Below are 14,699 nucleotides of genomic sequence, written 5' to 3'. Positions count from 1 at the left end.
GAGCTGAGATCCGGCCACTGCACTCCAGTCTGGGCGACAGAGCGAGACTCCGTCTCAAAAAAAAAAAAAAAAAAAAAAACAGGCCAGGTGCAGTGGCTCACGCCTGTAATTTCAGCACTTTGGGAGGCTGAGGCAGGCGGATCACCTGAGGTCAGGATGAGTTCTAGACCACCCTGGCCAACATAGTGAAACTCCGTCTCTACTAAAAGTACAAAAATTAGTCGGGTGTGGTGACAGGCACCTGTAATCCCAGCTACTCTGGAGGCTGAGGCAAGAGACGCACTTAAACTCAGGAGGCGGTGGTTGCAGTGAGTCAAGATCATGCTACTGCAGTCTGGGAGACAGAGCCAGACTGCATCTCAAAAAAAAAAAAAAAAAAAAAAAGTGGATACATTACTATTAACTAAATTCCAATCTTTGTTGAGATTTTTTCTTTTTTTTGAGACAGTCTTGCTCTGTTGCCCAGATGGGAATGCAGCAGTACAAACACGGCTCACTGCAGATGCAAAGTCCTGACCTAAAGCAATCCTCCTGCCTCAGCCTCTGGAGTAGCTGGGACCACAGGTGTGTGCTACTATGCTTGGGTAACTTTAAAATTTTTTTTATAGAGACAGGATCTCACCAAATTGCCCAGGGTGGTCTTGAACTCCTGAGTTCAAGTGATCCTCCTGCCTTGAGGTCCCAAAATGCTGGGATTACGGATGCCTGGCTTTTGTTGGAGATTTCATTAGTTTTTTAACTAATGTCTTTTTTTTTTTTTTTTTTTTGAGATGGAGTCTCACTCTGTCCCCGAGGCTGGAGTGCAGTGGAGCGATCTCAGCTCACTGCAAGCTCCGCCTCCCGTGTTCACGCCATTCTCCTGCCTCAGCCTCCCGCATAGCTGGGACTACAGATGCGCGCCACCACGCCCGGGTAATTTTTTGTATTTTTAGTAGAGACGGGGTTTCACTGTGTTTGCCAAGATGGTCTCGATCTTCAGACCTCGTGATCTGCCTGTCTTGGCCTCCCAAAGTGCTGGGATTACAGGTGTGAGCCACCATGCCCGGCCTTTTGTTGTTGTTGTTGTTCCAGGATTATTCAATCCAGAATTCAGGATCCCATCTGTTTCTTTATTTTCTTTTCTTTTTTTTTTTTTGTTCCAGGATTATTCAATCCAGAATCCAGGATCCCATCTGTTTCTTTCTTTTCTTTTCTTTTCTTTTTTTTTTTGTTCCAGGATTATTCAATCCAGAATCCAGGATCCCATCTGTTTCTTTTATTTTCTTTCTTTTTTTTCTTTTTTTTTGCTATTACAAACATTGCTGCTTATTCTTCTGTGACATCTCTTGGTGAACATGATCAAGAATTTCTCTAGAGTCAACCCCTGGGTTTGCAAGTGTGGCTGTACCAATTTTACCCATTACTAGTCCTGTATGAGGTCCTCTTCTTCAGCAAACAGAAAAGAAAAATTTTTTTTTTTTTTTTTTTGAGTCGGAGTCTGGCTCTGTCACCCAGGCTGGAGTGCAGTGGCGCGATCTCGGCTCACTGCAAGCTCCGCCTCCCGGGTTTACGCCATTCTCCTGCCTCAGCCTCCCGAGTAGCTGGGACTACAGGCGCCCGCCACTTCGCCCGGCTAGTTTTTTGTATTTTTTAGTAGAGACGGGGTTTCACCGTGTTAGCCAGGATGGTCTCGATCTCCTGACCTCGTGATCCGCCCGTCTCGGCCTCCCAAAGTGCTGGGATTACAGGCTTGAGCCACCGCGCCCGGCCAGAAAATTTTTTTTTAATTCACCAAAGTGGTAGGTGTGCCGTGGTATCTTTGGTTTTAATTTGCATTCTCTTGTTTTTGTGGTTAGTCCTCATTTCATGTTTCCTCTTGTATATTCTTTTTTTTTAAAATTAGGTTGTCACCTTCATTTGTAGGCCTTTAAAATAAATTGTAAGGGCTTTTTTTCTTTTTTTTTTTTTTTTTGAGACAGAGTCTCGCCCTGTTGCCCAGCGTGGAGTGCAATGGTGTGATCTTGGCTCACTGAAGACTCAACCTCCCAGGCTCAAGCAATTCTCCTGTCTCATCTTCCTGCATAGCTGGGATTACCGGGGCGCACCAGCACACCTGGCTAATTTTTGTATTTTTAGTGGAGATGGGGTTTCACCATGTTGGCCAGGCTGGTCTCGAACTCCCAACCTCAGGTGATCCACCTGCCTTGGCCTCCCAAAGTGCTGAGATTACAAGTGTGCTTGACCAATGCTAATTTTTTGTTTATGTGTTGCATTTATCTTCTTTGTCCATGAAGTGTTCAGTGTCTATCAATGACAGAAGATGCTAATTTATTTCAGGAGCTTAAGTCCTGTTTTTTAACTAAGTTCTCATCTGTCCAGTGGCTAGGATCCTTATTTCCTCCATCAAGAAGAGAGATTATATGGCTGAAACAAGGTTTTTTTTTTTTTTTTTTTTTTTTTTGAGACGGAGTCTCACGCTGTTGCCCAGGCTGGAGTGCAGTGGCGCGATCTCGGCTCACTGCAAGCTCCGCCTCCTGGGTTCACGCCATTCTCCTGCCTCAGCCTCCTGAGTAGCTAGGACTACAGGCGCCCGCCACCGCGCCCGGCTAATTTTTTGTATTTTTAGTAGAGACGGGGTTTCACTGTGGTCTCGATCTCCTGACCTTGTGATCCGCCCGCCTCGGCCTCCCAAAGTGCTGGGATTATAGGCTTGAGCCACCGCGCCCGGCCAAGGTATTTTTTTTAATGTGTGCTAAATAAACGAAAAAAAAAGAAAAAGAAAAAGAAAAGAAGGCCAGGCACGGTGGCTCACACCTGTAATCCTAGCACTTTGGGAAGCCAAGGCAGGCGGATCACAAGGTCAGGAGATAGAGACCATCCTGGCTAACATGGTGAAACCCCACCTCTACTAAAAATACATAAAATTACCCGGGCGTGGTGGCATGAGCCTGTAATCCCACGTACTCGGGAGGCTGAGGCAGGAGAATCACTTGAACCTGGGAGGCAGAGGTTGCATTGAGCCAAGATGGTGCCACTGCAATCCAGCCTGGGCTACAGAGCGAGACTCCGTCTCAAAAGAAAAAAAAGAAAAAGAAAAAAAGAAAGAAAATAAAAGAAACAAACAAACAAAAAAACCCCACAAAACAACAAAAAAGTGTGCTAAATAAAGGAAGAATCTCTCTGAAATTGTTTTTAGGTGTTTAATTTCTGCCTTAGCATGACCTGTAAGACCCTATACCATCTGCCCCTATTTTCTTCACTCACGTGTCACGTGGTTCTAGCCACACTGGTCTCTCTTCTTCGTTTTTTTTTGTTTGTTTGTTTGTTTTGAGACAGTCTCACTCTGTTACCAAGGATGGAGTGCAGTGGTGTGATCTCAGCTTACTGCAACCTCTTCCTCCTTGGTTCAAGAGATTCTCGTGCCTCAGCCTCCCGAGTAGCTGTGCACCACCACGCCCAGATAATTTTTTGTACTTTTAGTAGAGATGGGGTTTCACCATGTTGACCAGGCTGGTCTCGAACTCCTGGGCTCAAGTGGTCCGCCCACCTGGGTCCCCCAAAGTGCTGGGATTACAAGCATAAGCCACCATGCCTGTCCTCTCTGCTGTCTTTCAAAAGGGTTCCACATCTTCCTGCCTCAGTGCCTTTGCACTTGCTATTCCCTCTCTTCTTCCCCCAGATATTTTCATAGGCCCCTTCCTTACTTCCTTCAGATCTCTGCTCAAAGCAATCTCACAAGAGAAGCCTTTACTGACCTGTAGAAAACAATACCCTCTGACTCCATCCTCTTTCCTTTGTTTTTCTTCAAGGTATAACATACTGCATTATAAATGTATTTGCAGCCAGGCACAGTGGCTCACTCCTGTAATCCCTGTTGGAAGGCCAAGGCAGGAAGATTGCTTGAGCCCAAGAGTTTAAAACCAGCCTGGCCAACATGGCAAAACCCTGTCTCTACTAAAAGTACAAAAATTTAGCTGGGTGTGGTTATGTGTGCCTGTAGTACCAGCTACTCAGGAGGCTGAGGTGGGATAATAGCTTGGGCCCAGGAAGTCGAGAATGCAGTGAGCCATGATTACAACAATGCTCTTCAGCGTAGGCGACACAGCGAGATCGTATTTCAAAAAAATACAACAAAAAAGGTAAATGCATTTGCTTGTCTCCCTGCAGAGGTATGCTGTCCAGTACCAGAGCCAGTAGCTACAAGTGACCATGGGGCCCTGGAAATGTGGCTGGTCTGAATTGAGATGTCCCGTGAATGTAAAATGCTGTATATGTGGGGTTTTAAAGACAGCTCCAAAAGTGTAAATTATCTCTTAGTTTTTATACTGATAACATGTTGAAATATTTGGGATTAAATATTACCAAATTAATTTCACCTGCTTCTCTTTTATTTGATTTTATTATGTAATTTTATTTATTTGATATTATTATTTGATTTTTAGGTTTGGGTGTGTTGCCCAGCCTGGTCTTGACCTCCTGAACTCAAGCAGTCCTCCTGCCTCAGCCTCTCAAAGTGTTGAGATTACAGGTTGAACCACCACGCCCATCCCGACCCAATTTTTTTTTTTTTTGAGACGGAGTCTCGCTGGGTCGCCCAGGCTGGAGTGCAGTGGCCGGATCTCAGCTCACTGCAAGCCCCGCCTCCCAGGTTCACGCCATTCTCCTGCCTCAGCCTCCCGAGTAGCTGGGACTACAGGCGCCCGCCACCTCGCCCGGCTAGTTTTTTGTATTTTTTTAGTAGAGACGGGGTTTCACCGTGTTAGCCAGGATGGTCTCGATCTCCTGACCTCGTGATCCGCCCGTCTCGGCCTCCCAAAGTGCTGGGATTACGGGCTTGAGCCACCACGCCCGGCCTTTTTTTTTTTTTTTTAAAGAGAGTGGGTCCCACTGTGTTGCCCAGGCTGGTGCAGTGGGTCTGCACAGGCAAGGCCATAGCTCACGGCAGTGTCCAAGTCCTGGTTTCAAGTGATCCTCCTGCCTCAGCCTCACAAGTAGCTGGGCTACAAGTGCCAGCCGCCACACCTGCGTTCTTTACATTTTGTTCCTTTTTTTTTTTTTTTTTTTTGAGACGGAGTCTCGCTCTGTCGTGTCGCCCAGGCTGGAGTGCAGTGGCCGGATCTCAGCTCACTGCAAGCTCCGCCTCCCGGGTTCACGCCATTCTCCTGCCTCAGCCTCCCGAGTAGCTGGGACTACAGGCGCCCACCACCTCGCCCGGCTAGTTTTTTGTATTTTTTTTTTTTTAGTAGAGACGGGGTTTCACCGTGTTAGCCAGGATGGTCTCGATCTCCTGACCTCGTGATCCACCCCTCTTGGCGTCCCAAAGTGCTGGGATTACAGGCTTGAGCCACCGCGCCCGGCCACATTTTGTTCCTTTTTTTAAACATGGCTACTAGAAAATGTAAAATTACATATGTGGCTGGTGCTTGAAGTTTGCATTTTATTACTACTGAACAGCACTGCTCTAAAACATAAGCTCCAGGAGGAGAGGATACAGTGTTTGACCCAAACACCGTATCTGAGCACCTAGAACAGGGACCCAATAAAAACTTGCTAAATGAAGGGATCCTAAAGCAAGATGCCAGGCCCTCTTCTTTCCTCTGTTTCCTCCCCCAATAGTCAATTAAAAAAACAAAAAACAAACTTAGAGGTATAATTTATGTAAAAGTCACTCACTTAAGTGTATACTCAATGATTTTTAGAAATTTACTGAGTTGTGCAACCATCACCATAACCCTTTCTTTTTTCCCCACCAGAGTCTCACTCTGTCCCCCAGGCTGGGGTGCAATGGCCCGATCATACAGCTCACTGCAGCCTTGGACTCTCAGGCTCAAGCGATCCTCCTGCCTCAGCCCCCTCAAGTAGCTGGCACTACAGACGCAGGCCACCATCTCCAGTTAATTTTTTTTTTTTTTTTTAAGAGACGGGGTTTCACTAGGTTGTCCAGGTTGGTCTCAAACTCCTAGGCTCAAGGGATCCTCCTACCTTGGCCTCCCAAAGAGCGGGGATTACAGGCGTGAGCCACCATACCTGGCCCATAGGCCAGTTTTAGAATATTTCCATCACCCAGATAAGATCCGCCATGCCCCTTTCCACCCCAGGTAACCACCAATCTGCTCTCATTCTCCACAGATCTTCAGCACTCCGTTTCTAAGGAATGAATTATCTGCCTTAGTTGTAGGGCAGTTCAAGCTACTCGGTCAGGCCGGGCACGGCGGCTCACGCCTGTAATCCTACCACTTTGGGAGGCAGAAGCAGGCGGATCACCTGAACACCTGAGGTCAGGAATTCAAGACCAGCCTGGCCAACATGGTGAAACCCTGTGTCTACTAAAAATACAAAAAAAAATTAGCCGGGCGTGGGGGCGCGTGCCTGTAATCCCAGCTCCTCGGGAGGCTGAGGCATGAGAATCGCTTTAACCTGGGAGGCGGAGATTGCAGTGAGCCGAGATCGCACCACTGAACTCCAGCCTGGGCGACAGAATAAGACCCTCTCTCAAAAAAAAACAAAAAAAAAACAACAACAACAAAAAAACATGCTCCTTGGCCAGTCGGCACCAGGGCCCACCGCCCTTCCCAACACAGCTCAGCCCAGAGCAGGCGCCCCAGATGGTTCAGCCTTTCCCCAAAGAAGGGAGGAACAGGCCGGGCGCAGGGGCTCTCACCTATAATCCCAATGCTTTGGGAGACTGAGGTGGGAGGATCGCTTGAGCCCAAGGGAACCCGACCAGCCTGGGCAACATGGCGAGACCTATCTCTAAAAAATGTAAAAATTGGCAGGGTGTGGCCGCGCCCGCCTGTGGTTCCTGCTACTCGAGAGACTGAGGCAGGAGGATCTCGTGAGCCCAGGAAGGTGAGGGTGCGGAAGCCGTGATCACAGCCTGGGGGACTGGGAGAGACCCTGTCTCTGAAAAAAATTAATTAAAAAAAAAAAGGGAGGAGCAGCTCGCCCCACATCTCCCCCACCCGCCAGGCAGAAGAGACCCCCAGAGACTCCCGCGCTCGCGACAGGGTCCCGGGAAACAGACTATACGTCCTCCCCAGCACCAGGACGCTGCTCAGAGAGGCCCCTCCGGACTGGGGGCAGCCACCCAGCTGCCGCCACCGCGTTCTAACACCGCCCACTAGGAACAATGGCTGGAGCAGAGGCTCCCGGGACTCTCGGCCTCCGGGTGCGGATCCTGGGGGACTGGCCCCTCCCCCCGCCGCCCCTCCCCGGTTCCCTCTTCTCACTCTCCGCCCTCAACCGCCCTCCTCCCAAAATGGCGACCAACCGCCTCCTTTCCCGCCCGCGGCAAGCCCCGCCCCTCGGAGGAGCAGCCGAGAGCGCGCGGCCAGGAGGCACGCGCCGGGAGCCCGGGCGGTGCGCGGCGGGCGCGAGGCCGCTCTGGGAGGCGTGAGGTGGCCCGCGGTCACGTACGCGCGCCCGCGCCGCGTGTGAGCGAGGAGATCCGGGGGTGGGCCGGCCTGCGCGTGCGCTCCGGGCGGCGCGGGGAAGGCGGGAGGCCGCTGGGAGCCCCGCGAGGCGCCAGGCGCGAGGCCCGGCGCGCGAGCCCCCGGGGGCGGGTAAAACCCGGTTGCTGCTGCCCCTGCCCCTCCCTTTCCTCCCTATCCCCCATTCTTATTCTTTCCTCCTTTTTCAGTCCCTCCCCCTTTTTACAATCTCATTCGTTTCTTTATTTCTTTTTTTAGGGGGCCCCGTCTGCCTTTCGAGGGGCGCAGCAGGAGCGGCGGGCGCCCCTCACCCCGCGTCACGCACGCACCTTCTGCATCCCAACAGCTCCGGGCCCCGCTGCACCCCACAGGCCCTTCCCCCTTGGAGAAGACCCTCCTCAGGAGCCCCTGGCCCGCTGCACCCCCTTTTCTTTCCCACTCCGTCCCCCCGGGCCTCAACTGCCCCCTCGCAGCCCCCCAGCTCGCGCCGCGGGCCCTACCCGACCTCCGCACCTTCTGCATCTCAGCCTTGCATTCGCTGACCCCTTCCAGGCCCCTTCTGCTCAAAACCCCCCTTCCTCCTCCATAGTCCCACCTTGGGGCACCCAGATTTGTCCCGTTTTAGGATCTGCCAGCAAAACTCCAAATCTCCTCCCTTCCTTGACATGCCCCTCCCCCTCCTTTAAGGAACTTCCTTTAGCGCCAAAAAAAGAAAATAAATTAATCCAGTTTTTTTTTTTTTTTTTCATCCATTCAGGATCACTTTCCAGCAAATTTTTTTTCTTCACACCTAGAGTGCCCCTTTTTGGAATACCTTTTCACTTAGAACAAACCAACTCATTCCTTCCAGTTTCTCTCTCGTCTAATGTTTATATTTTCAGTCCTCCTCCCCTACCCCCAACAGTCCCGCAAATATCCTTCTTTTATCACCAGTTCTGCCCTAATTAAGCTTCTCCCAGTAAAATTCTCTAGGTCTCTTCCCAGGGGGGAGAAATAAGGAAAGAAGGAACAATTATTTCCTCTTATCAAAAAAACCTTTCCTCCCCACTCACATCTCCCCTGTTGATACTGCTTTCTGCCTTCTTCCAAAAATTGTTACTCTTCTCCAATTTCACATCTGTGTTCTTGTTTCTTTGCGACCCAAGTCCTGACTGCTTCTTCCTTCCCACCACCTGCTTTCAGGGCAAAAGAAATTGAGAGTGTCCTGCATTTACCACTCAGCGTTCCAGGAGGACATATCCAATGGTCTGCTTGTCACCTGAACCCCCTCCCTGTGGGGCCTAAACGGGGGTCCTCCTGTTCCCTGGAGATTCACTTACTTGCCCTTCTGGTGAGTTTCCTTCCTTTGCACATCTGCTTTGTTGGATAGATGTCTTTCTTTTTCAAGAGGGTTTCTAAGCAATCCCAAAGCCCGTACTAATGGTGAGATCATAGAAGTTACTGCTTTGGAGAAGTCAAATAGGGAAAAGGGCTGTTTATTGTGCATGTTGACCAGTTAGGAGGAGTGCAGACAGATTGATGTGTGTTTCTTTATTGACATTTATTGAAAAAAACGTTTTTCCTTCCCTAGCTCAGGGTAGCAACTCCGATATTTACACGTAAGGCACAGGTAAACGGAAGAAGTAAGGATTGTGGTGAACCAAAGATTGTATGTCCCATCCAAGTGATGCCAGTCAGTGGAAATGCCAGGCCAGTGTTGCCAGAACTTTTGATTTCTTTGAGAAAAGGCCAGAAAACTATCCTTAGTTTTTGGTTTATTCTGATTTTTGTTTGTTTGTTTTGTTTTTTTTGAGACGGAGTCTTGCTCTGTCGCCCAGGCTGGATTGCAGTGGTTGATCTCAGCTCACTGCAACCTCCACCTCCTGGGTTCAAGCAATTCTCTGCCTCAGCCTCCCTAGTAGCTGGGATTACAGGCACCTGCCACCAGGCCCAGCTAATTTTTTTTTTATATTTTTAGTAGAGACAGGGTGTCACTATGTTGGCCAGGCTGGTCTTGAACTCCCGACCTTGTGATCCACCCACCTCGGCCTCCCAAAGTGCTAGGATTACAGGCATGAGCCACCGCGCCCACCTGAAACCTTCTGATTTTTATTTTTTTTTATTTTTTTTATTTTTTAATTTATTTTTTTTTTTTTGAGACGGAGTCTCACTCTGTCACCCAGGCTGGAGTGCAGTGGCGCGATCTCGGCTCACTGCAAGCTCCGCCTCCCGGGTTCACGCCATTCTCCCGCCTCAGCCTCCGAGTAGCTGGGACTACAGGCGCCCGCCACCGCGCCCGGCTAGTTTTTTGTATTTTTAGTAGAGACAGGGTTTCACCATGTTAGCCAGGATGGTCTCGATCTCCTGACCTCGTGATCCACCAGCCTCAGCCTCCCAAAGTGCTGGGATTACAGGCTTGAGCCACCGCGCCCGGCCAACCTTCTGATTTTTAAATGCTAGTAACACATTTGGTAATTTAAGAATTAAGACAGTGTAGGCCGGGCACAGTGGCTCATGCCTATAATCCCAGCACTTTGGGAGGTGGAGGCGGGCAGATCACCTGAGGTCAGGAGTTTGAAACCAGCCCTGGTCAACATGGTTAAACCCTGTCTCTACTAAAAATACAAAATAGTAGTTGGGTGTGGTGGCAGGTGCCTGTAGTCCCAGCTACTGGGAAGGCTGAAGCATGAGAATTGCGTGAACCTGGGAGACAGAGCTTGCAACGAGCGGAGATCGTGCCACTGCACTCCAACCTGGGTGACAGAGTGAGACTCCATCTCAAAAAAAAAAAAAAAGGTAGCATAGGGAACTTATATGCCTGCCAGCCACCACTTTGGAATTTTCAGTTTCGAGTTACTTTCTGTTAGATGCACGTCTGCTTGGGCATATGTGTACATGCAGGACTTTTTCTTATTGGAACAGCAGTTCTGAAACATTTGCTTTTTTTTTGAGATGGAGTCTCGCTCTGTCGCCCAGGCTGGAGTGCAGTGGTGCAATCTTGGCTCACCACAACCTCTGCCTTTCGGGTTCAAGCAGTTCTCCTGTCTTAGCCTCCCAAGTAGCTGGGACTACAGATGCGTGCTACCACGCCTGGCTAATTTAAAACTTTTGCTCTTAAGACCCCTTTGCACTTAAAAATTATTGAAGGCTGTAGAGAATTTTTGTTTATGTAAACTTTATCTACTTGCATTTGCTGTGTTAGAAGTTTAAACTAATAAACTTTCAAAATAATTGATTTTAGAAAGGCAATAATAAACCCATTATATATAAACAAAATAACAAAATGAGCTTTTTTTTTTTTTTTAAAGACTGAGTCTTGCTCTATCGCCCACACTGGAGTGAAGTGGCATTATCTCAGCTCACTGCAAACTCTACCTCCCAGGTTCAAGTGATTCTCATGCCTCAGCCTCCTGAGTACCTGGGATTACAGGTGCCCACCACCATGCCCAGCTAATTTTTGTATTTTTAGTAGAGTTGGGGTTTCACCATGTTGGCAAGACTGGTCTCAAACTCCTGGCCTCCAGTGATCTGCCTGCCTTGGCCTCCCAAAGTGCTGGGATTACAGGCATGAACCACCACCCCCAGCCAAAATGGACTTCCATCACCCAGGCTGGAGTGCAGTGGCGCGATCTCGGCTTGCTGCAAGCTCCGCCTCCCAGGTTCACGCCATTCTCCTGCCTCAGCCTCCCAAGTAGCTGGGACTACAGGCTCCCGCCTCCATGCCTGGCTAATTTTTTGTATCTTTAGTAGAGGCAGGATTTCACATTGTTAGCCAGGATGGTCTCAATCTCCTGACCTCATGATCCACCTGCCTTGGCCTCCCAAAGTGCTGGGATTACAGGTGTGAGCCACTGCGCCTCGCCCAAAAGACTTTTTTGAGACGGAGTCTCGCTCTGTCGCCCAGACTGGAGTGTAGTGGCCGGATCTCAGCTCACTGCAAGCTCCACCTCCCGGGTTTACGCCATTCTCTTGCCTCAGCCTCCCGAGTAGCTGGGACTACAGGCGCCCGCCACCTCGCCCAGCTAGTTTTTTGTATTTTTTAGTAGAGACGGGGTTTCACCGTGTTAGCCAGGATGGTCTTGATCTCCTGACCTCGTGATCCACCCGTCTCGGCCTCCCAAAGTGCTGGGATTACAGGCTTGAGCCACCACGCCCAGCAAGACTTTTTAAATTAAAAAACTGTTGCAGAAAAATTTAGACGAGTGGCATTGATTTATATTTTCACAGTCATCTGAATTCTCCTCCCTACCTCTTCATTCAGTCTCTTGAGATACCACATATCTTGTAGCCTCTGGAAAGCTTCACTGAGAGTGAAAAAGGCAGATAATGTCTGAATGTAATTATGAAAATAGTTTTGATATGGCATACTCCCCAAAAGATTCTTGAGGACCCCAAAGGGTCCCCCCATTCACCTAACCATGAAAATTGCTCTTCTAGGTTTTAGGGTTTGTTTGCATATTCTGCTAGGATCAGCTTTTGGGGAGAAACTTTGATGTGTGTTTCCTACTTCAGTTAACTCTGTGTATGGATTTTCCTTTGAAAGTATCCTTCTGATTTTTCTTTTTCTTTTTCTTTTTTTTTTTTTTGAGATGGAGTCTCACTATGTCACCCATACTGGAGTGCAGTGGCACGATCTCAGCTCACTGCAACCTCCTCCTCGTGGATTTAAGGGATTCTCCTGCCTCAGCCTCCCAAGTAACTGGGATTACAGGCGCACCACCACGCCCAGCTAATTTTTTGTATTTTTAATAGATACGGGGTTTCACCATGTTGGCCAGGCTAGTCTTGAACTGAATTGCCCACCTTGGCCTCCCAAAGTGCTGGGATTAGAGGCATGAGCCACCGTGCCCGGCCAGAGAAAACAACTTTACCTTCTGGTTAAGATTAGATATTGGTTACATGACTGTAGGAGGGAGTCTTTGTGCTTTGCTTTGCTTTGCTCTTTTCTTTTCTCCTTTCTTTTCTTGAGACAGGGTTTTGCTCTTTGCCCAGGCTGGAGTGCTGTGATATGATCATGGCTCACTGGAGCCTCGACCTCCCAACATCAAGCAATCCTTCTGCTTCAGCCTCCCGAGTAGCTGGGACCACAGGTGTGCACCACCACACCTGGCTAGTTTTTAATTTTTTTGTAGTGATGGGAGGGGGAGGGTCTCACTTTGTTGCCTGGGCTGGTCTTGAACTCTTGGACTCAAGCAATCCTCCTACCTAGGCCTCAGAAAGTGCCGGGATTACAGGTGAGAACCGTCTTGTCCAGCTGGAAGTCTTTATTGATTGTTCTACTTAAGAATGTAGGCACGGAGTGTGAAGCAGGAGTCCCAGTCTCAAGTGTGTAATAATAGCATAGTGGAGTAGCCAAGGGTAAGGCTTTCAAAATTATACTACCCAGGGTTGAATCCTAACTCTGGTTTTGGGCAAGTTACTCAACTTCTCTGGACTATTTACCTCATTGGTGAAATAGGGTTAATAATACAGTACATGCCTCAAAGAAGTATTGTGGGAATTAAATATGATGATATATAAGTGATTACATGAATACCTGGCATGTCATAAAGCCTCAATAAATGTTCACTGTTATTATTCAATAATGAATATTATAAGGGCCAGGCAGGAAGATTAGTGAGGGCTGGGAAAACTGGAGACCGTAAGCCCTTTCTAGAAATGCCATTTGTCCCTCAAGTCTACTTTGTTGTTAACTGTGAAGGAATGTCAAATCTAATCATTTTCAAGAGAAACCAGAAATCCATATAGGAAGGTGAAATCTCCCCATTTGAAAAAAAATGGTGACTAATCCAATTTGTGGAAACACTGTGTAGGCCAAAGGGTCTATAGTTTACAATAATATTTGGAGTGGAGGCTGGGTGCAGTGGCTCACGCCTGTAATACCAGCACTTTGGGAGGCTGAGGTGGGTGGATCATGAGGTCAGGAATTTGAGACCAGCCTGGCCAACGTAGTGCAACCCTTGTCTCTACTAAAACTACAAAAATTATCTGAGTGTGGTGGTGTGCGCCTGTAGTCTCAGCTACTCGGAAGGCTGAGGCAGGAGAATCACGTTAACCCGGGAGGGGGAGGTTGCAGTGAGTCAAGGCCATGCCATTGCGCTCCAGCCTGAGTGACAGAAACAGACTCCGACTCAGGGAAAAAAAAAAAATTGGAGTGGGAAAATAAGGAAGGAAATTGCAGGCTGGGTGCAGTGGCTCGAGCCTGTAATGCCAGCACTTTGGGAGGCCGAGGAGGGTGGATTGCTTGAAGGCAGGAGTTCGAGGCCAGCCTGGCCAACATGGCAAGACCCTGTCTCTATTAAAAATACAAAAATTAGCCAGGTGTGGTGGTGCATGCCTGCAAGCCCAGCTACTCAGGTGGCTGAGATGGGAGAATCGCTTGAATCTGGGAGGTGGAGGTTCCATGAGCCAAGATCACGCCACTGCACTCCAGCCTGGATGACAGAGTGAGACCCTGTCTCAAAAATAAAATAAAATAAGATAAGATAACATAAGATACAATAAAATAAAGGAAATTGCATAGCTAGGGTGAAAGCTGCAAGTCACTCTTCTCAACTCCCAAGCACCTGCTGTTACTCAGACTTGATGACCCTCTCCTTGGTAACATGGATGCAGAGAAAGAAGGTAGAAGGTGGTGCTTGGGAGGTGGGGGGAATGGTGGCAGAACAGTGGTTGGAGCTTTTCAAAGAGGAAAAGAGGTGGCACAATGGAATTCTGTCACTCATGAATGAAAAGGATGCTGAGAGCCTTCTGTGATCAAAGTTCTGTGCTAGGCAAGATACTGTGAGAAGTTTAGACACCTAACGCCGAGTCCCAGCCATCCTAGAGCTCAGAGTCTGGGAAAAATAGAACTTTAAAGATGATTAACTTCTTAGATAATTTAGAATAAATGTTAAGTGGATTGTTACACAAGTGCTTGTCAGGGTTTAGAGGAGGGAGAAATTAATCTCAGACTTTGTTATGTTGGGAGTGTTCTCTATAGTGGAGGTGACATGTAAGCCTGAGTTTGGAGGGTTTCATTTGGAGAGTCATAAACTCAGATGCCTCCAGAGGCCTGGCAGGGCACAGAAATCAGTGAGCTGAGAGACTGTGGGAGAACAGGGAGTGGTGGGGGCTGTGGCAAAGTGGAGCGTTGCATGCCCTGTCTAAAGGTGGCTGCAGCTTCTCAGCTCAACCAATTGTTGCCTTGCAGGAATGTGGACTCAGCATTGACAGATCTTCTGATTTTTTGTTTCAGATTTTTAAATAGAAGTTAGAAAGCCTAAGTTGAATGAGAAATCTCTAGATTTGCAGCGTGTGATGTGGTAGCCA

At 48.5% G+C, this 14,699-nt stretch overlaps 1 protein-coding gene across 7 annotated transcripts in view; it reads left to right on the top strand.

Annotated features, from left to right (window-relative positions):
* The first annotated feature begins 7,213 nt into the window (after nt 1-7,213).
* The window catches only part of ZNF541 (zinc finger protein 541), a 53,682-nt gene continuing 46,196 nt past the window's right edge, over nt 7,214-14,699 (top strand). For 3 of the 7 annotated variants that reach the window (XR_013409945.1, XM_077980473.1, XM_077980471.1), the window contains exons 1-2: nt 7,214-7,412; nt 8,592-8,739. The gene's annotated coding sequence lies outside the window, so the exon portion shown is untranslated. Of the gene's footprint in view, nt 7,413-7,457; nt 7,542-8,591; nt 8,740-14,699 lie in introns of those variants that run through there. The other 4 variants (XM_028838980.2, XM_077980470.1, XM_077980472.1 and 1 more) reach the window with 4 other exon arrangements.

Source organism: Macaca mulatta, chromosome 19, assembly GCF_049350105.2.
Source record: "Macaca mulatta isolate MMU2019108-1 chromosome 19, T2T-MMU8v2.0, whole genome shotgun sequence".
Lineage (NCBI taxonomy): Eukaryota > Metazoa > Chordata > Mammalia > Primates > Cercopithecidae > Macaca > Macaca mulatta.
This window is presented reverse-complemented; position numbering and strand designations above follow the sequence as displayed.